We start from the raw sequence: 26,270 nt of genomic DNA on the forward strand, positions 1-26,270 counted from the left end.
GTACACAAATGAAAGAATAAACTTTCGTATAACAAAATACATGTACAGATAACTGTTTGTTTCTTTGTCTAAATTATGATTTTATTATGGTACATGTATTAGGTGTGTTTCAGCCGTAATCGATTAGTTTTAGTACATAAAGTAGTGACTCATATTTTTCATGCGCTACTTTGACCTCTTGACCCAATATGGTATTATGCAGGAATAACCGCAGATTGCGCAAGCAGTGTTATATAAATGAAAGCATTTGCAAGTCTAAATATTTGTTATTCAATATTTATTATTCACTGATAATTCATAATTCATTATTATTGTCTTTAAAGTAATTATTTCAATGTCATTATGAGATGTATAAATTGTGTTGATCAATTAATTTCTGCTGCCATTCATTCCCTCGATACTCCAGGAATCCTTTCTAAATTAGAGTCGTGCGCATTTTGATCGCATATATCTGTACATGGTTAGGAATCACTTGGCCTTTTATCAGTTGTCTTCCTTGGTAGACTTATCTGAACCATTTTCAATTCCGTATATTCGTGGTCTTTTTCGTCCTGCGAAGTACTTGTCTCTTCATAATTTTCACCCCTGACTGTATGATAAGGGTCGATGATCTCAGAATCTGAAGATACTTTTGTAAAGTCACCTTCACTGAAGTTAGGAATGCGTTCTATACCAGCGTACTCATGGTCGTTAAGGTCTGATTGGTGAATTCTTTCTTCGTAGTTAGTGTTTTTCTTCTTCTTTGGCAAATTGCGTCGACGTCTGGAATTTTTTATAACAATTATGTTCCAAATATATTGTTGAAATCAAAAGGTATCTCTCGGTTAGTTACTAACCTTAACTTTAGCATTAATATTTAAGATGACATCTTTACTTACAGACGATACTAAATTCATTGTTTTTATAAAGTTTTGATAAAAAAACAGAGTTACCTTATAATGACGATAACAATCATAACAGATGAAATTAAAACGATGCCAATGGCACCTCCTGACAAAAAGGCGACGGTTAACGATATCTGTGTACTCTGGATTTCTTAAAATATAACAAAAAACAAGCGTTCATCAACATATGAAAAGTTTATATTGGCATTTATTATGAAATTTAAAAAAAAGTTCTCAATAATGTTAAGCTTTGTGATAGTTGGTACGGTTTACTGGTTATTTATTAATCCTTGCTGAAGTGTTATTCAGCAAAACCCATACTGGTTGATAAAGTGAAATTTGTAATTATAGGGTTAAGGTGGTTTGGGACATCTGTCGATATTAATGTGGATTAAAGTACTATATAATTGAAAAACTTTCACCGGTTTAGAATTTTCAAATTTTACAATATTTAACCAAAAAATAGCTTTTAAAAATATTTCAAAAGGTAAAAATTGTAAAACCCCCAGTGGGATTCGAACTCATAACTTACAGGTTCGTAGTAAACCCTCTAACCCACTGCGCTACGGAATTAGGTGATCATTTTTGGAAAGAAACTACTTATATAATTACACTTTATACCACCTTAAATAAGAAAATCAAAAATTTCTAATAGTTTTACTGACAACCAAAATAACTGAAAGTAATCGAGAGCATGTATATATCCCGTATATTACAATATTCTGTAAATGACCCAATAAATGAAATTAAGGTTTTTTAAAAAAGAGAACAGGATAATGTTTACACCTGCACATGTAGGTAAATTATGCTCAAAATCTCCAATTTGTTGACAGTATTTTTTTGTTGGTCCTTGTAGAATGTATCCTAAAGAGCAGGTAAATGAAATAGAATCATTGTAAGAAAATGTCTGCTGGAGTGTATTTGTGTTTAGTTGTAGAGCACTTGTAGTCTTTAAGTTTGGTCTCTGGCAAGTTATGTCTGCAATGACAACAAAACAGCTTTTAAAACAGGTTTTGTAAGAACAGTTTGAAATGGAAAAGCTTATCAGATAATACAAATTTCACAGTATGAAATTATTTGTACATGTATGGTACCATTTTATATCTATACGATTTTCCAATAATACCAATTCTTTAGTGAAATGTTCTCTTTTTTTTTTATTAAATCTTTATACTTGGACCACATTTTTATTTTCTACTGTTTATTATTTGAGGCGTTAGTTAGTTTTTTTCAGAGATTTATTTTTGCTATTAAATTGCTTATGTATGAATGATTCATTTAACTTTTATTTATTTATATAACACTTAATCATATGGCAATGGGATGGTAAAGCGTCTTTCTTTTTGATATTGTATTCTAAATTATCCATGATTCTTAAAGAACAAATGCCTAACAGGCCTCAACGCTCAACTGTAACTGAGAAAGATGCGACTCGGGAATCACAGAATGGCTTTAAAGGGGCATGGCCACGATTTTGGTCAAAAATTATTTTTCCAATTTTAATATTTACAATGCTTTAGAAAGGCATTTTTAATAGACAACCGAAATTTGAGTCTCGTTTGTTGAGTTATAAGCGAGTTACAAAGCTTGAAATTCTTCCCTATGTAAACAAAGCGTTTGTTGACATTTTGAACGTTGAAGTAAAAATTCAGTTTTAAACCTGAAACGAATGTGTTAAACGTTAGGAATTGTATATTTATGCTTAAAATGAATAAAAAGATAGACAAATAAGCTGGAAAAAGATTTTTTACTGGTATATGGAGCCTATGTAAACAAAAACAGGGCACGGGCCTTGTTTACATTACAAAGAATTGTGAGCCCTGTATCTTGCTTATAACTCTATCAATGACTCTCAAATTTAATTTGATCATTAAAAATACATTTCTAAAGAATTGTAAATAATAAAAACATAAAAATAAAATTTGACCAAAATCGTGACCATGTCCCTTCAAGATAACTATGATAACTCATGAAAAATCAACCGAGAGATAAAGATCGAATAAAAGAAGATTCATAGAGTGACGTATGAATCAAGAATGTAAATTATCTGGTATTTGAAATATTCAAAATAAAATATTCAACCAACGACTAACAAACTGTAAAAAACGACCCAAGCAAGAACGTATGACGTGACGTATGACATCAGTAGAAGCCGGTTTTAAGTTATTGTGTTTTCATCGGTAAGATGAAAAGAAAGAAAAAGCCTAATATATGCTTTAAACGTGTTACAGTAGCTGGGGGAAAAGTAGATAAAAAAACCAAGGACAAAAACTTTCCTAAAACTTTTTCCAAAGTCTTGTTTATGTATGCATTTATTAACTACTAGTCTGGGAGAAAAGATCTTTAAAACTACAAATTATAACGTTTGTGACTCGTAAGTCATTTTTTATCAATTACACATCAATTACATTATTTATTGCGATAGGTTATCATTGGCGATTGAATAAAATAAATGAAAATTTTCAAACAAACCGAATTACGGAGGCTGGCATCTTAAATATTAGTAATGTCAATCATCCGTAAAACCATAAGGATATAACGATGGGGACCTAAAATGTTCATGTTTGTGACCCATATCACATGTCATTGTTTGGAAATATGCTGCCTCAAGCAGATATGATAATTTTCCTGAATTTTTACTAAAAGGCATGGAAATTGGTCATTTGAAGTAATTGAACCAATATTTATAGTTTGAACGATTATCTAATTATGATTTTAACACAGTATGAAGTTGAATACATGTAGTAACTATAGAAGTAATATCCAGTCAAAGTTTTAAAAATGTTTGCTTTACTGGTGGCTTCAAATATCATTACATAATAAACACAACAGCAGATGTTAAGATTGTTACAAAATTCGGGGGCAATCAAATTATAACTCAAATAAAAAAATATTAGTAATGTCATCTTTTCAAAACTTTGTATGCTAATATATATACATATAATGTCTCATGTGAGAGTAAACAAGGAGGAGTCAAATCTAAAAAATTTGAGAAATGGCATGAAATAAGCTAATTTTAGGTAAACATTGGAGTTAAAGGGAGCTGGTCACGATTTCAGATTACAATTTTAGGTTTTTTTCTATGTAAAATAAATAGGTTTACTTTTGTATTTTGAATGATTTATTAAAATTTGAATGTTAGAAAGCATGTTACAAGCGAGATAGAGAGGAAAAAAGTCGTTGTTATGTAAACAACACTTGAGTCTTATATTTGTTTACAAATACTGTAAAGTAAAGAAATTGCCATGTATCAACCTCTGATGATAAAACGCCGCTTAATGATACAAATATCATTAAGCGTTGCAATTGCAACCCCTAATGCTATAAATTCTTGCATTGACAATATCAACCACTAATGATAAATCGCCGCCTAATGATACAATTTTAGCATTAAGCGTCGCAAATGCAAGGCAGACCTAACGCTTAATGAAACAATCAAAAGCTACAAGGTCAACCCCTAATGATACAAAAAATTTTATCATTAAGCGTTGCAATTGCACTCTTAATGATATAACAAACCAAAATGTAAAACTCACGCCATTTAAAAAAAAAAGTTAAAGACACTAGAATGTTCTTCACAAAATATACTAATTTCATTGCCAATGTTCTATCTTGTTTTACTGAAATTGTTAATTTAAAAATCAGTTAGAACATTGCATTTGATCTGTTATTAGCCCAAAAAGTCATTAAAACACATACTTCAAAATTACCGTTTTAGACTCTTAAATTTATAAGAATGCATAAAAAAAAACTATCGTTTTTACTGCGAGGGTGTGCACTATAAACTTCACGACCTCTTTCTTATCATTTAATGGGGGATACTGTGATAAGCAGTTCACCAATCCTCTTTTTAGAATTTTTAAAATGTTTCACTATTACGAGCAAATAAAATAATTCCTGCAGTCTCTCTAGAACAGAATTTGTGACAATGACTACTTAAGAGCCGTAATGTACGAGGGAGGTTTGATAGGATAAATAAAATACATCAAAGCATTAAAAATCAAGTCAGTTATGTAATTATAACAGAATTAGCAAATCAAAGCAGCAAATGATATTCACGTTATCAGTGTCCTGTATATTCATAAATTTGGTAGAAATCATCATTATGGATAAGAATATATAAACTGTTTACATTTAATACCATTTTCTTTCCAAAAGTGAAATAACTTAAAAAATTTGTACAAAAGGAGATCAATAATTCAAATTCAATTAAACTTTGTTTAAAGCATCATTATTTGTAAATGAATATAGCAAACATTGATTTTAAAAAAATCCCCTGGGTAGGTGTTTGAAGTTAAACACATGTTTTGTGCTGAAATAGAATGATATACATAATTCTTTTATTTAGCAGTGTATTTTCGTGCTTTATGAACTTAGGTTCATTTTTTTTTATTTTTTTTTATTTTTGGCCAATCGATAAACAAATTTTTCCGGTACAAAACCGATTTTTCAAAGACATTTTATATTAGAAACCAAACCTTTTTTAACAGATTTTACCATTTTTTTAAACACCACATGTTCACGAAATTAGAGGCCCAGGGGTCACATTCCTCACCTGAGCAACACTTTACAAATATGTAAAATATTGATCCCCCGTTGTGGCCCCATCCTAGCCTTGGGTGGTTAAGATTTGAACAAACTAGACTCAAAACTACATAGAGATGTTTACACATGTTTCAACCTGTTCTTGGTAAAAAGATTTTTAAAGATTTTCACGATATACTACTGTGTAACAGTTTGAGCAACTCCCCCTATTCTGTGGCTCCAACCTACCCCCAGAGTCACAATATGACATAATGTTAATACAAAAATGCTTATAAAGTTTCATTATTTCCTATTTATCTCCCTTGAAATAGGGTGTAATCCTTCTTTCGTCCACACTTGAATTTCCTTTGCCCAAAGGTGATCTGTGCCAAGATAGTTGAAATTGGCATAATGATGCTGTAGGAGAAAACTTACATTCGAACAGTTTACAACGACAACAACGACGATGGCTACAACAAAAAGAGGACAATTTTTCATCAGAAAAACTCACTTGAGCTTTCGGCTCAAGTGATGTAAAATTGTATAACCTTAGATATATAAGCTTTTTGTATAATCTATAACTATTTCTTTTTAGGTCAAATTCCAGTCACGGAGTTTGGTAGAGTATGAATGGAAAATAAAGCGCAAATATGTTATTTTCAATTACTTAGGGATAAATGAGTACAACGAATTTCTTCTTAGTATTCTTTAACCATTTTGTTTCAGATACAATCGTGCAATATCAAATAAAATATACAAAATACACATCGTATGAATTCAAGAAAGATCTTCCTTGAAGACTTTGCTTCTGAAGTTTTCTTACAATATCTATTTACCGTATATAGAAAGCATATGCTGCAGCCAATAATGCAGGTGTAAAGAAGAATAATGACCCCCGTAGAATAATGATCGGGGGTCATTTTTCGTCGTAGAATAATGACACCCCACCTTTGCTGTAGAATAATTGGATTATTCTGAAGAAAATAAGCAGGGTTTTTTTCTGTTAAACATGAAAAGAAATGGCCCCGCTGTAAACAAGAATGGAACTGGGTTACACCGTATCCAAGATATCTGACTTTGAATTACTTGAAGTTATAAACACCGAATTTGTAAAGAAATCGCTGTATATAACTTCTTATATTTATAGCAAACACATACAAACACAAACAAATTGATTGTTAACAGTTACGTCTCTTCTCTCGTCGACATATGGCGGGAAATGAAGATAAATCGGCTGAACTGTACTTGACACTTTATATGAATATTTCTAAACAACAATGATTTTTGGTCAACAAAATTTATGCACAGCTTGTTAAACTTTTATAAATTATTTTATCGCGATTTTACAATTGCATCGGCAAATTTGCCAATCTAAATGTGTCCATTTAGGTCATTTAAACTTTGTCATTTTTTTTTCTTTTCACAGCGATATTGTGGTGAATGGTGGGCCCTTATCTCTCTTTTCTTTAAAGTGTACATCAAACGAATTACAGGGCAGTGCAGAAGATCTATAGGGCTATTATTTTCTAATTTGGGCCGTACGGATACCACTAGGTGGTTTCGAGGGGTTTATATCTCCCTTGGTTTTGATCACAAGACGCATTAATATTTCTTATCCAGGCGATCTTTACTGCCTCCGAAGTTGTTAATGCTCCTACAAATTATTGATGCATTAATCATCTTGATATTAATTAAAATATGCCGATAATAAAGTATGATATATTTTCTGATCGAGTACTCTCAGTACTTTGATGATTTACTTTGATGATTTACTTTCAGTACTTTTTGGCCGTTAGCTTCTACTGGCTTAATTGCTGCTGTTAGCGGCTGCTAACTTCAGCATGGTTATAATGCCTAACAATGGAGTAAACTTTTCATAATTTTGGTTTCATCATTTATTCTGGGTGATGCAATTTCATATCAAGTAGATTGTAGTAGGAGAAAATCGCCAATGCAAGTATAATTTATGAACAATTTATGAACAATATCGAGTCTACTCTTTCATCGCCGATAAACAGAATTTTGTTTTGTATAGTGTCCTGTATCTCGAAATAATTCTAATGTGTTGTCGCTCGTATTAATGAGATACATGTAAATGTAACTCGTTAAGATGACAACCACACCGGCACCCTGATACAATACGTCAGTGTCTTGTGAGAGAGAGAGAGAGAGAGAGAGAGAGAGAGAGAGAGAGAGAGAGAGAGAGAGAGAGAGAGAGAGAGAGAGAGAAACCTTAAAGGGCAATTTAAGAAAAATTAGTCTAATCATTTTAAACTAAAACATGGCATGTGCCTTGTTTACAAGTAAAAAAGTGTGAGCTCTGTAATTTGCTTATATCACTAGCAATCTTATCTAAAGCATTGTAATCATAAAAAAAATATTTAAAGGTGAATGTCAGTAGCCAGTCTTTGCATGCTACAATATTATTAGATAAATGATTTATGAGGACTGTCAACATCCAGTGCTTTCTGATCGCAATATAATTTAAAATGTATACAAATGAATATCTAACTTAAACAAAAAATTTAACTTTTAGATAATTATTTTTGCCATGAATTGACTTTATCGAATGCCAACTGGCTTTGTCAGACTAATATAATTTAACCATTTATTACAGTCGATATGTTGATATTATTTATTTCAAATTAAAGGACTTGGGGACAATATTTTACTTCTGAATATGACACTCATTTCTACGGTAATTTTGGAAATCAAAGCAAAAACCGTAGCATAGATCGCTATTTCGTAAGTTTTCCCAGCATTTTTAGATTAAGGGGTTTAAAACATACATAATAGGTAAACCATTTAAATATATCACTGATGCTATCATTTAACGGATATATAAAAAAATAATTACATCTCTAATCATTCTCTTTGGGATAAAATACTATTTTGAATACCAGGGTGCATTAAATAAAAAAAACTGCTTTAACCTTTCTCTACGTAAAGATGTTCTACTATTTAAATTAGTGTTTGAAGGAATTACTGTGCAAATATTTTTCAATATTGATATTCCAATCAGACTTACGCATTTTAATTACATTCATGTACATGTATCATTGTAATTGTTTTAAAGGAATGTTATGTTTAATATCTATTTACTAAAATTTTTAGTTTAAGTCAAAAGAGGACGCATATACACGTGGATGTAACCATGTACAGTACCATCATAATGCATTATTATTAGGGGAGGAGTTCTATAAATGATTGAAAATGCGATTTGCATTGAGTTTTATACGTGTTTATAACGTTTACTTGTATTTTATTATAACCATCATAGACATTAAAGACATTCACAACAAGTCGGACGTCCATTGCAAATAAGTGTTCTACATTTAGATCAATTAATATAATATCATTAAGAGTGCAATTGCAACGCTTAATGATAAAAATGTTTGTATCATTAGGGGTTGACCTTGTTGCATTTTTGCTTGTTTCATTAGGTGTTAGGTGTGCTTTAATTTGCATTCGCAACGCTTAATGATAAAATTGTATCATTAGGCGGCGATTTATCATTAGTGGTTGATATTGTCAACTTTTAATGCAAAACTTAATGCATTAAGGGTTGCAATAATTATTGCAACGCTTAATGATATTTGTATCATTTAGCGGCGTTTTTTCTTTAGAGATTGATACATTGCCATTTCTTTATCAAAATAACTTGTGGAAACAAGATAGACTTATTCACTAGGTTCATAAATAATTTCATCACAATAAACAACAACATTAGATTGAAACTAATACCAATACAACAAATATGTAAACATTAACAGGACTCGATCTTTGTTTACAAAACGAAGAATTCTAACCGCTGTAAATCGCTTGTAACTTGATATTTGACTTTCCAATTTTTTCAAAGCATTGAAGACATATTTTTAACTGTACTCTAAGTAACAGTACTCTAAAACTATTGAATTATAAAATATGTTCATTTTCTTCTCGAAAGCCTTCTACGACAAAATATATTCCATTACCAAACTCTGTAAATATGTAATTTTCTTTTAACATTTTTTTGAATATGGCTTATTTGGCATTATAAAATATAGATATACAAAAAGAATTAATGTATGATGCAGAATTTTAAGCCTAGAGGTGGCATAAAAAAGTAACCCAGAGGAGCAAACCTCTTTAAAGAGGCATGGTAACGATTTTGGTCAAAAATTATTTTCCCGGTTTGAATGTATACAATGCTTACATTGTAAGTAAGGCATTTTTAATATGCAACTACAATTTGAGGGTCATTTGTTGAGTTATAAGCAAGTTACAGAGCTTACAATTCTTAACTATGTAAACAAAGCTTTTGTTTATATTTTGAATGTTGAAGTTAAAAGTCCAATTTAGACCTAAAATAAATGTGTTAAACGTTAGAAACTGTTTATTTATGCTTAAAATGAATAAGAAGATAGACAAATTAGCTTATAATTTTTTTTTACTGGTATATTGAACCTATGTAAACAAAAACAGGACACGCGCTTTATTTACACAACAAAGAATAGTGAACCCTGTATCTTGCTTATAACTTAATGACTGACTCTCAAATTTCATTTGATAGTTAGAAATGCATTTCTAAAGCATTGTAAATAATAAAAACAGAAAAATAGAATTTGACCAAAATCGTGACCATGCCCCTTAAAACAGTGAAAATAAACGTATTTTATTTGCGTTATGTTTTCGAGTACCTTAGAAACATCCGGGGAAAATAGCATTGTTTTGCACATGTGTTAAATATTTTTGTGTTTTAGTTAAAGAATTTATACAATTAGTTTGATAATCTTGCAATAACTGTAATATTTGGATTCTGCTCAACAAGCCTTTTAAGAAAAGACGAGTTCTATTTAATTATTTTTTTGAAATTTTATTTTGCAAATCCTTAACTGTTAAGAGTACAGAAGTTGCACAATTAGATTTAATAAGATAAGATATAAAAACTCGTACACTTCTTTAATTCCGAAAATGGCAATTAATTCAATAAAAAACAGTTAACGTTCTTTTTCGATCAAATGTTTAGGAATAATTCCAAAAGTTTGTTATTCAAGGTTTTGGACCCTTTGATACTATAAACACGAATTCATAATATACAGGTGTGATTTATAAAGATTAAATGCTAGTTCTTACAGAATTAATGCTGTTTACGAGATTTCCCAGGTAACTCAATGACTCATTTGTTATTTTTTTTAATTTCTGAAAATAATTCTTTGGTAAAACACATTGAAACAGAAATTTATTTTTATAAATGTAATATACACCTCTTTAAAACATGTTACACATTATTTCTTCTCTATATAATTTAGTCAATTTAACTCTGATAATCTAAATGGAAGAGAAAGTCAATGTTGAGAAATTACTTCGATGGTTTAATTAATTATATCTCTCTGGATGTGATTTACAACATAGAAAATATAACAGTAATATGCTAAAAAAAAAGTTGTTTTTGACTTATTTAAAAACGGTCGTAAAGATTAAGAAACCACTAATTTTAATGCCGTCAGCATAAATATTGAACCACATGCATTTATTAATTATTGATTTGCACTTTGTACAAATTAAAAATATAATATTAAAACTGTTATATCTTACTTGAACAAGTAGGCAAGTCATAACGAAAATCATCTGTTTTCGTACAATATTTAATTGATGATCCCTGGAGATGGAATCCAATGGAACAGAAAAAAGAAACTGACTCATTGAAATAAAACGTCTGTTTAAATGGATTTGAAGAGAGATGAAGTTCACTTGTTAATATAGGACGCTGGCATGTTATAACTGAAAAAAGCAAAAACTTCTTTAAGTACAATTAACTCAAGCTATTATTTGAGTAGTATTTTCTACATCAGACAATTCATTGACATAGTTACGAAGCCCAGTCGCATTTGTCCTTGCTGTACCACACTGTCGATCAATACATTATACAGTAAAACTCGGTTATAGCGAAGTCCTAGGGAGCAATAGATTTACTTAAACAATAAAATGCTTTCTTTGGTGATTCATTAGGGATATGAAGGTAGCGACATTGCAGGAAAAATACATAACCCGCGTTAGCAGGTTATGTAAATCTTTCCTGCAATGATCGCTACCTTCATAACCCGAATGAATCATCAAAGAAAGCATCTTATTGTTTATATTAACATCTTTCTTTAATTAATTATAAATAAACTGATTATGAAAAGTTAGTAAACTTCATTAAATTAATGTTAATGTACATAAGTATGTTAGCTAAAAGAAACAGCCAAATCGTCTCCTGTGAGACTCTGAGTCTGGCAGCATCATGTTTATTTCGTGCAGTCCGGGATTTTACTAAGGTCGCTATAGGTTCAGACCAATCGATAAACAGGGCGCGTCAATTTCAGTCCTGTCACTTTCAGCCGATGTAGACCAATCGATAAATGAGGCGTATAGATATCAGTATGACTGTATCTATAGAATTATGAATTAACTATAACTTTCCGTAAGAAATAGGGGAAATTATGCTTGGTAGATGTAAATATTTCCTTATATCCGTAATTCGTTATATCTGTATTTAGTGAATTCCTAAAAACATCTTTTCTTTCATCAGATGATCTTTGCTAATTGAGGCTTAAAATGAAAATACATTACTGTGATATTTTAAATAATCGGATTGTGAATTGAAAAATTTTTATGAAAATAAATTCATTCAAACTTATACGTTAAATTGTAGTGCAAAATTTTTAAACTGTACAGAAATTCGTTATAAAAGTGTTTAATTTCGTTATTATTCCCCTCTACGGGACTCAAAATCAGTTCGCTTTATCCGTAAATGCGTTATATTCTAATTCGTTATAACTGTAAAATTTTGCAAAGATTTGTTAAGAATTTTACCGGGGACTTAAAAAACTTCGCTATATCTGAGAGTTCTAAACGAGTTTTATTGTATATGATGCAATTCAAAACTTGAAAAATAAATAATCATTTTTCGAGGTTAAAGGTGATTTTTATGTTATAGCTATGGTAAAAATAACTTTATCAATGTTATAGACAATTTAACATTATACACATTTTTCCGGATTGAGTTTGAATTTTAGAATATTCCGGATTTCCGGATTTGGTTTTGTTATTAGGATTTTCGCGGGGCACGAGCATTTTAGTTTTTTCCTAGTCCCTGTGCTGAAAACTATTTAGATTTACCATGTTTACTATGTTATTTTCTACGAGAGAAAACTTTTAAGTTGGTAAGTCAACATGAAATCTGTTTGTGTACCGTTTTGTGCAGAAAGTTATGTAAAAACGATAGGTATAAATGTGTAAACAAAAGTGTTCAACTGTGAAGATGTAATTAGTAACATGTTAGAATATTGGCACGAGGGATATATCTTGAATGTGTACATAATTTTAAAGCTATAAGTATCATCGTAGCATATTTCTATTGTATGATATATCAGAATTTAGGGTTTCATTGTTTGCATGCGATGTTTTGTGCACTCTACCATAAGCGTACATATATCGTCATTTATTTTGAATTGTGTAATTTGCTAGTAGTACGAGTTTCGTTATATTTGTTAATTTACTAGAGCTTAAGTGAAAGTATTGTTTACAAGAACACGGGGCATATATATTTACTAGAGTGATATTTGTCATATGTTCAGTGTGATTTGTTTGCTTATTCATAGCATCAAAACTTATGTATTTTTTCTTTGTTTTTCCAGTTAATCACATCTAGTGACATCACGTGTTGTCCCATCAAGTCACGTCATCATGTCAATGTCATAAATCATCATACTAGGCTTTCAATGACTGAATAAAGATGTGCATTAGCAACAAGTTGCCTCTTCATTGATGGTAGTCAGTACATTCAAGAATACCTAATCTGCATAACCCCATTCAGATTACGAGTTAGCGTTTTTATTAAGAGATGTTGGAGCATGAAAAATACATGAAAAATTAAGACTTTTAGTTTTAATTTAGATTAAAATCTGATCACTAAAACATTGTTTACTACACTATTAGATATTGGATATTGTTAGTCATAGACTGAAATTTTTATGTTGAGTGTGATGTAATGATTTAATCAATTCAGTGGTAGTAATATCAACAGGACAATTAGGAAAATTGAAATGTAATATAATATTTGTGATCTGCGTTTATAATAAATAAATACCCCAATAAGACTAAACTTTCAAAACAAGTTTTTAAAAATAACCATGAATGTATACTTTAGGCAAAAAAACGTGTATATATATATATATTAGGGATGGGACGATCCACCGATGCATCGCGGTATTTATTCTGACGATATTTGGATCGATACATTTACCATTAATACAACGATACCTTACCGAACTTTTTTTATTTTTCAAAAATATCCGAGCTTCATATATCGGCTATTTTTAGTCCGCGCGCCTAATATGAAAGTACAAAGATGGCGGAAAACCTCGTAAAGTTGTCAAAACTGTTAGGAAGCTAAATATGGAGTGTAGAAAACTTTTGGAGAACTTGTTTATGAAAAACTAGTGTACACGAGACTAATGTAATTTGTAAATTGTGCAAAGCTCATTATGAATATAACAAAATAACTTTGGACATGCGGTAATACATCGGCAGGTTGAATAAATTTTAAACTTTTATCCATGTTTTCATTTAATTGCAATGTATCGTGATATGTATCGTATCGCATCTCATGTATCGTGATATGTACCGAATCGGCTCAGTACAGTATCGTCCCAGCCCTAATATTGGTTATATTCGCTCGGCAAGCCTCGCGAATATATACACCATTTCAACTCGTTGGATAAAGCAAATATAAAATCACACAATTATAGATGTTCTATTTATCTCATACAATTTGATTTATATTATGAAGCCTTTGAGACAGTCCCTTATATGACCCGAATTTAAGTAATTGATTTTTTTTTCAAAGATTAAAAACGATGATGCAACGTTGTGTTATCCGGTTATTGTGACCTTGCGCAATACAATTTAGTACGTCATTTATGAGATAAATCTAACTGTTTTAATGTAAAGTATCACTGAAATAAACCTTGAAATAATTTTTTAGCTCTAAATAATTTTTCTTAGAGCTTATTCATTTGATTAACTGGAAATACTGATCAGAAGACTTGAATTATCAAGTTTGTTGAATGCACGTTAGTTTGAATTGGCTCAACAAGGAACAGTTGTTGATGTTTTATAACACAAACACCAGCCTAATGATTAGGGATTGAAATTAGTGAATAAGGATGCTTACTGGTGGTGGAATCAAAGTCTTATGAAACATTATTTCGGTAAGGTCTTGTTTCTAAACACAATTTGCACAACCAGTACGCTCTGTTTCCATCGCGTCGTCAGGATGAACTCAGTTATGTGTTTTCCTTCATATTTGTAAGTAATTGAAGTCTTTGACAAAATCCATTTTATATCACTTTTTGTAGTTGATATACTTATGTTGAAAGTACTAGCAAATCTTCGAAAATAGGTCACTGAAGCGTTGAAGCGAGGGGCTGTGTCAAAAGTAGTTCCGACCGGAAGTATTTGATATAGCATCACCCGTGTGATATAGCAAAGGTTTATCACACGGGTAATATACACCACACGTATGAGATAAATATATATATATATATATATATATATATATATATATATATATATATATATATATATATATATATATATATATATATAAAGCACTGAATAGAATCAACAACACTAGGCATCTTTAAAGTGTCGGATCTAATATATAGATTTTAAGTCAGTAAAATGAATATATAAAGCACTAAAAATGGCTAGCGACACGAACAATAGAAATAGTCAAATTTTCGGGACAACCCGTTCCTTCTTCAGGACAAAAAAAAAATTACATGGGTAAAAAACAAAGAAAACAAAATCTAAAGTTACTACTAAACTACTTAAGAAACGGTGAAGAAGAACAGCAACATTATACACATCATTTAATCACATTCTTAAAGGTGTTGATACTGTCGCCGATCGCTATAAAGTAATCAATCGACTGCCAACTTCACTCCAGATTAAGTTAATTAGCTAATTAAAATTGACGTCCGAGTTAATAAATGAAAATTTGAACCCCCGTTGTTAACTCGTACGGCACTTATGATATAGACTCGAATTTTAGATTAACAAGAGATAAAATTCAATGAAAATATATAAATGAATAAAATTAAGAAAAAAATGATTTACAAATAAAAGGTAGTAAAGAAACTAATAAATGAAAGAGGCGCAGTTGACAGATTTGATAAAATTACTATGTGGGTTTCAGGTGATATATGGCTATGAAACGTTCATTTTAGTGAAGTCCATTTGTTTGTTCATGCCATCAGGTCTGAATGATTTGAGTCTGTGCATCCAGAACTTTTCCTTGCTTTTCCTCTCCGCGTCTGTCCAATTAGGATTATGGTCAATAACCAATACTGTCATGTCTTCCCATTTGTGGCCACTTGTATTAAAATGTTCTCCGACGGGCTCCTGGACTTTTTAGGTCTTTATGATAGAGCGGTGGTTGTTGATCCTTCTGCAGAGGTCACCTGTTTCACCAACGTATTGCTTAGAGCAGACTTTGCAACTGATGAGATAGATGCAGTTGTCTGTGCGGCAAGAAGTGTTGCCAAATATATTGTAGGTGCGACCCGTGATGGGGCTTTTAAAACTGTCCGTGTTGGTGCTGTGTTTGCACAAAAGGCACCTGGCATCAGAACATGTTTTAAAACCACCATTTGGCAACGGGTTGTCTAATCTTGCCCCCACTACCATATTCTTTAAGTTCCTCGGGCGTTTAAACGCAGCCATTGGTGGATCCTTGAAAAGATCAGCCATTCTTTCGTTAGTGTAAAGAATGGGCAGATTATTTCTAAGGATGCTGTGGAGGTTCTTAAGGGCGGGGTGATATGTAGTGACGGGTGGAACCCTGCTTTAGGAATTCCTCTTAAAGAATGGGGAGGGTGGCAACTCGAAGGCTTGAGGTAGAGGTGAGAATCAGTGGGTTTGGTATGGAGACTGAGTTTTATTTCACCATCTTCCAGGGTGGATGTAGTATCCAAAAATACATTTTTGGAACTAGATATGTTCACTGTGAATTTAACCAAATTGTGGAAGGAGTTGGCAAAGGTAATGAAGTTATTTAGGCAGTCTCGGTTTTCGACCCATTTCATCTCAATATCAACAATGAACCGCAACCAGCTGAAAGGTTTGAAAGGAGCTCTGAGGAGCAGGTTGCGTTCCAATCTTCCCATAAATATATTGGCGTAAGAGGGAGCCATTTTGGTGCCCATAGCTGTACCACTTATTTGTATATAATGTTCGCCATTAAACATGAAATTGTTCAGCTTGAGAACATGTTCAAGGAGCTTGAGTAGAGTTTCGGTTGACGGCTGCTGAATCGCTCTACTGTCCCAGACCCCCCTGCAGGCTTCGATACCTTCATCGTGAGGAATATTCGTGTACATGGACGTGACGTCCATTGTAACGAGAAGAGTATGGTCTGGAAGGCCAGAGGAAGGTGTTTTTTTTAGGTAATCTGTAGTGTCCTTGAGGTACATGTATGATGGCAGATCTTCTACATATGGACGGAGATGTGAATCTATAAATTCAGATATTTTCTCCGTGGGGTGTCCGATGGCACTATCTATAGGGCGCCCAGGCATTCCTTCCTTGTGGATTTTTGGAAGCAGATAAAATTGACCCGGTCTACAGTTGGTTGGGCGAAGCGATTCATAAACATTAATACCAATATCATCATTTTCGTACATTTTGTCCAGGGTGTCAGTGATGAGAGCTGAAAACTCTTCAGTGGGATCAGAGTCCAGTTTCTTGTAGAAACGATCGTCTTTTAGTTGTCTGTTGGCTTCAGCTAAATACGCTTGTTTGTCTAGGACAACCACTGTGGATCCTTTTTCTGCTTTCTTTATGACTATGTCGTCCCTGTTTTTCAACCTTTGTAGAGCAGATCTTTCTTCTTTCGTCAGATTGTCAGGGACGATTTTTTGGTTGGTCAGGAGCTTCTCAATGTCTGACTCAACAGCATCGATGTAAGACTCAAGTGCTCCACATTTGCCCGGTGGCGGTTCCCAAGTACTTGTGGGTCGGTACAACCTATGTTCCTCTAAGTTGTGCAAGGACGGAGGAGGCTCGTCTGTGTGATCATTGCTGGAGTCTTTGCGCGAGAAGTGTTCCTTTAATCTTAGCTTTCGGAAAAATGCTCTGGTGTCCTCTCTAACCTTTTTGTCATCGACCTCATGCGGTGTTGGACAGAAATTGAGACCTTTAGATAGTAGCGATGTCTAAACGTCTGTGAGAGGATCCTTAGATGTATTCAGAACTGGGAAGGTGTTGGTATCGGCCAAGGACTCGTCTTCACTTGTTTGCTTTTTGCGCTTGAAGCGTCTAGAGCGCCGTTTTTTGGCAGAAGGACTGAATAGAATCAACAACACTAGGCATCTTAAAAGTGTCGGATCTGATATAGATACTAAGCCAGTAAACTTGTTGATTCTATTCAGTGCTTTTATATTAATCTTGATCAACTGTATATTTAGATCCAATAGCATCTTTTATCGGTACAGAGTCTCGTCCTACCATGGTAGGATTTGAATTTGTTCCGTGTACATAGCTTTAACTTACCCTTCATTTTTACTATTTATTTTTTATTTATTTTGATTCTCCCTCACTTTTTCTATTTGGTTCTTTTCTATCCCCTATTTTCTTTGTTTGTGATTTCCAGTTCCTACTTTATAAATTTGACATAACACAGTCTCATTTCTGGTACGACCTACCACTTTTTATGTTCTGTGAAAAATATTAAGTTGTACCTGATATCATTTATTTTGGCTTACCTTCATCCTAAAAATTAAACATATTTCGGCTATTTAGTTTTTATTGAAATTAAATCTATTTTCATGGCTCTTAAACAAAACAACACCTTCAAACTTCTGAAAAAACAAAATAAAAAATGTATCAAAACCAAACACAGAATATCAAATTTAGAAACGTATATCAACTGTGGCATTATACATGTACCAAAAGGCTTCCAGATAAATGTCACTCCCAACATAGGGTTAGTTTCTAAAAACTTCCAAAAACGCTGGGACTACATATTAAGAAGATACTCCAAAGAATTAATGTCTCTCTGTCTGTCGTGGGATAACCGCAGACTTCGACAACTGAAGATGTAGTTTCACTGGAGTCTTCTCTTAATAAATCCACTTCTCATGCAGATTTTGTTGAAGCAAAAAAAATTATTACAACATTCAATACAACCCTATCTAATGATCTCATCAATATCTAAAAAAGGAAGTTCCTTCGGGATGGTGTTCCAGCAACAAACAGAACTAGGTCTAATATGTTGTCATCTCGTCCTTCTGCCAAAAACGGCGCTCTAGACGCTTCAAACGCAAAAAGCAAACAAGTGAAGACGAGTCCTTGGCCGATACCAACACCTGCCCAGTTCTGAATACATCTAAGGTTCCTCTCACAGACGTTTAGACATCGCTACTATCTAAAGGTCTCAATTTCTGTCCAACACCGCATGAAGTCGATGACAAAAAGGTTAGAGAGGACACCAGAGCATTTTTCCGAAAGCTAAGATTAAAGGAACACTTCTCGCGCAAAGACTCCAGCAATGATCACACAGACGAGCCTCCTCCGTCCTTGCACAACTTATAGGAACATAAGTTGTACCGACCCACAAGTACTTGGGAACCGCCACCCACCGGGCAAATGTGGAGCACTTGAGTCTTACATCGATGCTGTTGAGTCAGACATAGAGAAGCTCCTGACCAACCAAAAAATCGTCCCTGACAATCTGACGAAAGAAGAAAGATCTGCGCTACAAAGGTTGAAAAACAGGGACGACATAGTCATAAAGAAAGCAGAAAAAGGATCCACAGTGGTTGTCCTAGACAAACAAGCGTATTTAGCTGAAGCCTACAGACAACTAACAGACGATCGTTTCTACAAGAAACTTGACTCTGATCCCACTGAAGAGTTTTCAGCTCTCATCACTGACACCCTGGACAAAATGTACGAAAATGATGAGATTGGTGTTAATGTTTATGAAACGCTTCGCCCAACCAATTGTAGACCGGGTCAATTTTATCTCCTTCCAAAAATCCACAAGGAAGGAATGCCTGAGCGCCCTATAGTTAGTGCCATCGGACACCCCACGGAGAAAATATCTGAATTTATAGATTTACATCTCCGTCCATATGTAGAAGATTTGCCATCACACTTCAAGGACACTACAGATTACCTAAATAAAACACCTTCCTCTGGCCTTCCAGACCATACTCGTCTCGTTACAATGGACGTCACGTCCTTGTACACGAATATTCCTCACGATGAAGGTATCGAAGCCTGCCGGGAGGTATGGGACAGTAGAGCGATTCAGCAGCCGTCAACCGAATCTCTACTCAAGCTCCTTGAACATGTTCTCAAGCTGAACAATTTCATGTTTAATGGCGAACATTATATACAAATAAGTGGTACAGCTATGGGCACCAAAATGGCTCCCTCTTACGCCAATATATTTATGGGAAGATTGGAACGCAACCTGCTCCTCAGAGCTCCTTTCAAACCTTTCAGCTGGTTGCGGTTCATTGATGATATTGAGATGAAATGGGTCGAAAACCGAGACTGCCTAAATAAGTTCATTACCTTTGCCAACTCCTTCCACAATTCGATTAAATTCACAGTGGACATATCTAGTTCCAAAAATGTATTTTTGGATACTACATCCACCCTGGAAGATGGTGAAATAAAACTCAGTCTCCATACCAAACCCACTGATTCTCACCTCTACCTCAAGCCTTCGAGTTGCCACCCTCCCCATACTTTAAGAGGAATTCCTAAAGGATTAACAACCCAAATCAGACGAATCTGTTCTTCTAATGAAATCTTTGAAGAACAGAGCAGAATATTAAAGTCCCATCTGTGTAATCGCCGGAGTCTATAAAGCCCACACAGTTCAATCTGCAATTGATGAGATGATTACAAAAGACAGGAAAAACCTTTTACAATACCAAGAAAAAACAGACAAAAGCAGGGTTCCACTTGTCACTACATATCACCCCGCCCTTAAGAACCTCCACAGCATCCTTAGAAATAATCTGCTCATTCTTTACACTAACGAAAGAATGGCTGATCTTTTCAATGATCCACAAATGGCTGCGTTTAAACGCCCCAGGAACTTAAAGAATATGGTAGTGGGGGCAAGATTAGACAACCCGTTGCCAAATAGTGGTTTTAAAACATGTTCTGATGCCAGGTGCCTTTTGTGCAAACACAGCACCAACGCGGACAGTTTTAAAAGCCCCATCACGGGTCGCACCTACAAGATATTTGGCAACACTTCTTGCCGCACAGACAACTGCATCTATCTCATCAGTTGCAAAGTCTGCTCTAAGCAATACGTTGGTGAAACAGGTGACCTCTGCAGAAGGATCAACAACCACCGCTCTATCATAAAGACCAAAAAAGTCCAGGAGCCCGTCGGAGAACATTTTAATACAAGTGGCCACAAATGGGAAGACATGACAGTATTGGTTATTGACCATAATCCTAATTGGACAGACGCGGAGAGGAAAAGCAAGGATAAGTTCTGGATGCACAGACTCAGACCTGATGGCATGAACAAACAAATGGACTTCACTAAAATGAACGTTTCATAGACATATATCACTTGAAACCCACATAGTAATTTTATCAAATCTGTCAACTGCGCCTCTTTCATTTATTAGTTTCTTTACTACCTTTTATTTGTAAATCATTTTTTTCTTTATTTTATTCATTTATTTATTTTCATTTATTTTTATCTATTATGCCGTACGAGTTAACAACGGGGGTTCAAATTTTCATTTATTAACTCGGACGTCAATTTTAATTAGCTAATTAACTTAATCAGGCGTGAAGTTGGCAGTCGATTGATTACTTTATAGCGATCGGCGACAGTATCAACACCTTTAAGAATGTGATCAAATGATGTGTATAATGTAGCTGTTCTTTTTCATATTTTTAAAGTATACTCAGCTATGTTAAGGAAGGTCTAAGAATTCTACCACGTGTGATATAGAAAAATTTGCATAAGCCCTGCCCCTTATTCATGAGATTTTACGACTACGTCACATCACATCGGCAGCTGTGATCAGAATAAACATGTGGACTTCAGTGATATTTCTCGGAATTTAACTCGTTTACAACCAGCGCGGACAGAAATCGGCATAGGATTCAACTGAACAAGGTAGAATTTATCTGTACTTCCCCTAGATATTGTTTTATATTATTTAATATTGTTTCGATTTTGTTTACTTGTTTACATTTGTTTTTCATGTAATATTGTGTTCAAACATCAGTTTTACTTTGCAGTCAGGCAAAGTAATTGTTCTGCGTTTCGCTAGTTTTGATCATAAAGAGCATTGAGGCTCATTGTACCTTTTTACTGGTCTCATATCGCGATAATATTAGATCGTATTTCCTCCATGTTCAAAGTACACAATAAAAAGTCCATGGCCAAACACTGTATGTGCTAGCACTACAAAGATTACTGTGAGGATCTGGAATGATTATAGACAAGATTATAGTGTTGTTGTTTAAGTAAATAGAAATGTGTTATTTTATTCAGCCTTCTTTTATGAAGATCTAATTAATTTTATTTCAGACAAAATTAAAGTGTGTTCAAAATGAATTTCCACACATTTTAAAGGATAAACATTTGATTATGCCTGTTGTAATATCACTAAAATTGAAACCGCCATTAATATGCCCAATAATAGAGTAATGTTTCATTTTCATGTTATCTTTAACACAATAGCTTGCTAATTATGACATATTATTCATTTTCAGGGTTACTTAGGCAGTATATGGTCCACTGAAAACACTTGTTGGGATGTTGTTAAAATTAGGTACTATATAAATATTTCTTTTACTCACTAACTTCAACTTCATGTATAGTTTGTTGTTTTTTAATATCATATTGATTATGATACTAATGTAACCTATTATAATAATTTGCATTGATATCTATTGAAATGAAATTTGAAATTGATATATATTCATCATTTCAGGTATTGGTTTTCTTATCAACTAGACTACCTCCTAATATAAAAAAAAAACAGAAGAGAAGAACATGTAGTGTGCAAGACGAATTGTCAATTTCCATAATATAAATTCCACATTATGACTGAAAAATACTAAAAATCAGAAAAAACTATACTCTGTCCCAAGATATTTATGCAGCACATTTGGACGATTTTTAATAAAAATACACATACTTGTGAAAGAAGTGTAATTGAAATAGTTGAAAAGGATATTTTCCAAGATAATTTCATTGACACATTATCATCTTTTACTCGGAAAAATTCACAGGAACGAAAACAGATTCCTTACGGAGATTTATAATGGGGAATGTTTACATCTTTTCTCCATTCGGAATACACTCGGAATGCATCGCACAATTTTTCAACGTTATCATCCGGGCTTGCTGCAATACAAAATCTCCGTAGACATCACATTTTTCAGCATTGTATTGAAACCTGATAAGCTAACAGGGGCGTTTCGACTAAGAAATCTTGGAAATTTTTCATACTTTTGAATGAACATCGTTTGAACCCTGAGGTATTTATGAATATTAAGCAATTAAGCCAAATGTAAATCAAAAATATCTTGGGACAGAGTATAGTCTTGTTGAACAGTTTGTCCCAGAAAAGCAATTTCTATAGTATTTATAAAGTTGATTATTAAAATAAATTCTTGATAATATTGATATATTGTCTCTTATTGCTTTCTTCAATTAGTACTAAAATATCAATTATGATTACAAGTAAACCTGATTATACATTAAAAGAATTTATTCACCAGCATAATAACATACATGTAAATTATTATGAAAATTACAAACTCAACACTTACACCCCCCCCCCCCACCCCCACCATAAAGACAACTGATGAAATAATTGTTTTCAATTTCAACAATTTTGTAATGATGATTGGTGTGAACAGAAACAACATTTTAACATTATTTTAGTGAAATTCACAGCGTTTAATTATTTTAAGAATGAAAATTAAAATCATGATCTTAGTCAGTGTTGCGTTTGAATTTCACGCAAATGACGCTAAAGTGAAATGGGTCAGATAAAATGCAGTAGTGCAAGGGCATACACTTGATCAAATATATTGAAAATTTCCATTTCTTAATAGTGTATCCCCATTATATCAAAAAGTGCTGGGAGCTGTATGAAACCGCTACGCATTTCATATAAATAAGCGTTAATTGCGGGAAATCCCAGTGCATTGCTGTTTATACACTGTTTACATTGAATTTAATAATTGTTCTTACTTGAATATTGTAAGCTCCCAGCACTTTTCGAAATTTTGAGGGTTCATTTTACAAGTTAGAAACAGAAATAACTTTATTTGTTCATGTTATGCCCTTGCACTTTGCATTTTTTCGTATTATTACTGGTTCATCTATTTTTAGCAGTATCACGTGACAGGGTATTCCCAAGAGACTCAAATATTGCTCATGCGATAACAAATTATTTAATTTGTATAATCGATTAAATATCACTTTGTTTAACAATTTTTTGGAGTAGAATTCCAAGATTGTTCAAAGGCTAACATTTTATGTGATAAATATCGCTATTTCTTTATGGACGCTCTTAACATAGCTGAGTAGTTTAGTAGTAGCTTTAGATTTTGTTTTCTTTGTTTTTTACTCATGTAATTTTTTTTTGGTCCTGAAAAAGGAACAGGTTGTCCGGAAAATTTAACAATTTCTATTGTTCGTGTCGTTAGCCATTTTTAGTGCTTTATATATATATATATATATATATATATATATATATATATATATATATATATATATATATATATATATATATATATATATATATATATATATATATATATACGTTGCGACTGTCACATTCTGTTTTAATTATCTAAGTATTTTTTCCTGTACCAAGGCTTTTCTAATTAAAAAGCAGTAATAAGAAACAATTGTCCAAAGTACCTTTACAAATAGGATACGGGGGCTGGATAGTACCATTCCTTGTGCATCTTCGCCTTTGAGTAGCTTGCAGATAAAATCCCTCGGAACATGAAAAATCAATGGTGTCGTTATAGTTGTATGTCTCTTTGTCCGTAATGATGTGAAGAACATTGGGAAAATCAGGTGATTGACATGTTATAGCTAAAGTAAATTATTGGTAAATACTATTAAAAATGAGTGGCAGGTATAGCAAATCTGCATACACTTATTAGGACTACATATAAACGTTTACGTTACCACAAGTTTTAGCATAATAAAATTGTCCAACTTTTATTTGAAATCCGACACACACCTATACCCATTGTATGCATTTAAAACAATTACCAATAGCCCATATCATTATATTAAATATATTGTACCTTTGCAAATAGGATAAGGTGGCTGGAGAGTACCATTCCTTGTGCATCTTCTCCCTTGAGTAGCTTGCAGATAAAATCCCTCGGAACATGAAAAATCAATGGTCTCGTTGTAGTTGTATGTCTCTTTGTCCGTAATGATGTTAAGAGCATTGGGAAAATCAGGTGATTGGCAAGTGATAGCTTGAATAATGCAGGAGTAAAGAATGTTATAAATTGTTAAAATGTATACCCAATCAGCAATAATTTTTAGGATTATGAATTAATTAATGATAAGTAATAACATTCGCAGGTAAAAATAAATCATGACCTCTCAATTATCAATCGATGAAGATGTGATAACTTGATATTATTTAGACTAATTATATGTTTGACGAGACAAGATTAGGTATTAAAATTAAAAAAAAAACCACTTATACTTCTTACATATTGGTATATACCAGTCTATATCTTCAAAACCATTCAAATTAAATTTAAGTACATGTGCCAACAAGGAACCCACTAAGTATCATATCCTTAAGATAGACCTGTCAGAAAGTTTCATGTTTGCATTTTAAGCTTCATGTTGGATTGGCTGATTAAAACTGCAAATTGAGGCCTAGAATGAAAATACATTCCTTTGATACCTTTAATATTCGGATTGTGAATTGAGGAATGTATGTGAAAATAAAATCATTCAAGCTATCATGTTAAATGCTAGTACAAACTCTTTAAACTGTGAAGGAATTCGTCATAAAAGTGTTAAATTTCGTTATTATTCACCTTACAAAACCCAAAATTAGTTTGCTATATCGGTAAATTCGTTATATCAAAATTCATTATAACCGTGAAATTTTGCAGAGATTTGTTAAGAATTTTACCGGGGACTCAAAAAACTTCGCTATATTCGAGAATTCGTTTTTCTGTAATATTACAAGCATACAATGCACAGGGAATTAAGGAAGATCTAAAATAGAACATATTTAGTTTGATGTGGTCAAATGATGTTTAATAACCTTGGAAATAAATGTTTATACTATATGACAGTATTTGTCACCCCCTCCTAAATAAAAAAAAAATATCATAAGTGAATTTCACAATTTAAGAAGATGACACTATGGATATGATAACAATGAATTTATTTTTTCCCCTGCTGTTTAAGTACATATGAAATTATAAAGTTTCATACATATGAACTATTTGGTCACATCTGTCCTACCCAAAGGGTCATGAATTCACAATTTTAGAAGAGGCTTTATGATCAACATAACCATGCATTTTGTTTTCTATATTTATATTGGAGTAGAGAAGAAGATTTTAAAAAATTTAATACATCTTCACTTAAGGCCATTGGCATCATAACCATACAAAGCCATCTAGTTTTCTCATATATATTTAAGAGTACAGAAGAAGATTTTCCAAGATTTAATTCATTTCACATATCTGGCCATATGGACCGCGCTCTATCAGGATTTAGAAGGTATAAGACGCAATCAATATATGTCCATACTGGATCAGCTTTGTTTC

General features: G+C 32.8%; 1 long non-coding RNA gene across 1 annotated transcript; it reads right to left on the bottom strand.

The window, feature by feature from the left end:
- Positions 1-262: 262 nt before the first annotated feature.
- On the bottom strand, positions 263-24,469 carry LOC136270240 (uncharacterized). Its single transcript, XR_010707987.1, has 5 exons — positions 24,370-24,469; positions 10,986-11,171; positions 1,671-1,862; positions 933-1,035; positions 263-762 (listed from the first exon to the last, which is right to left on the bottom strand). It is a non-coding gene; the product is annotated as an uncharacterized lncRNA (long non-coding RNA).
- Positions 24,470-26,270: the final 1,801 nt, after the last annotated feature.

The sequence above is a fragment of the Magallana gigas genome, chromosome 7 (genome assembly GCF_963853765.1).
Source record: "Magallana gigas chromosome 7, xbMagGiga1.1, whole genome shotgun sequence".
Lineage (NCBI taxonomy): Eukaryota > Metazoa > Mollusca > Bivalvia > Ostreida > Ostreidae > Magallana > Magallana gigas.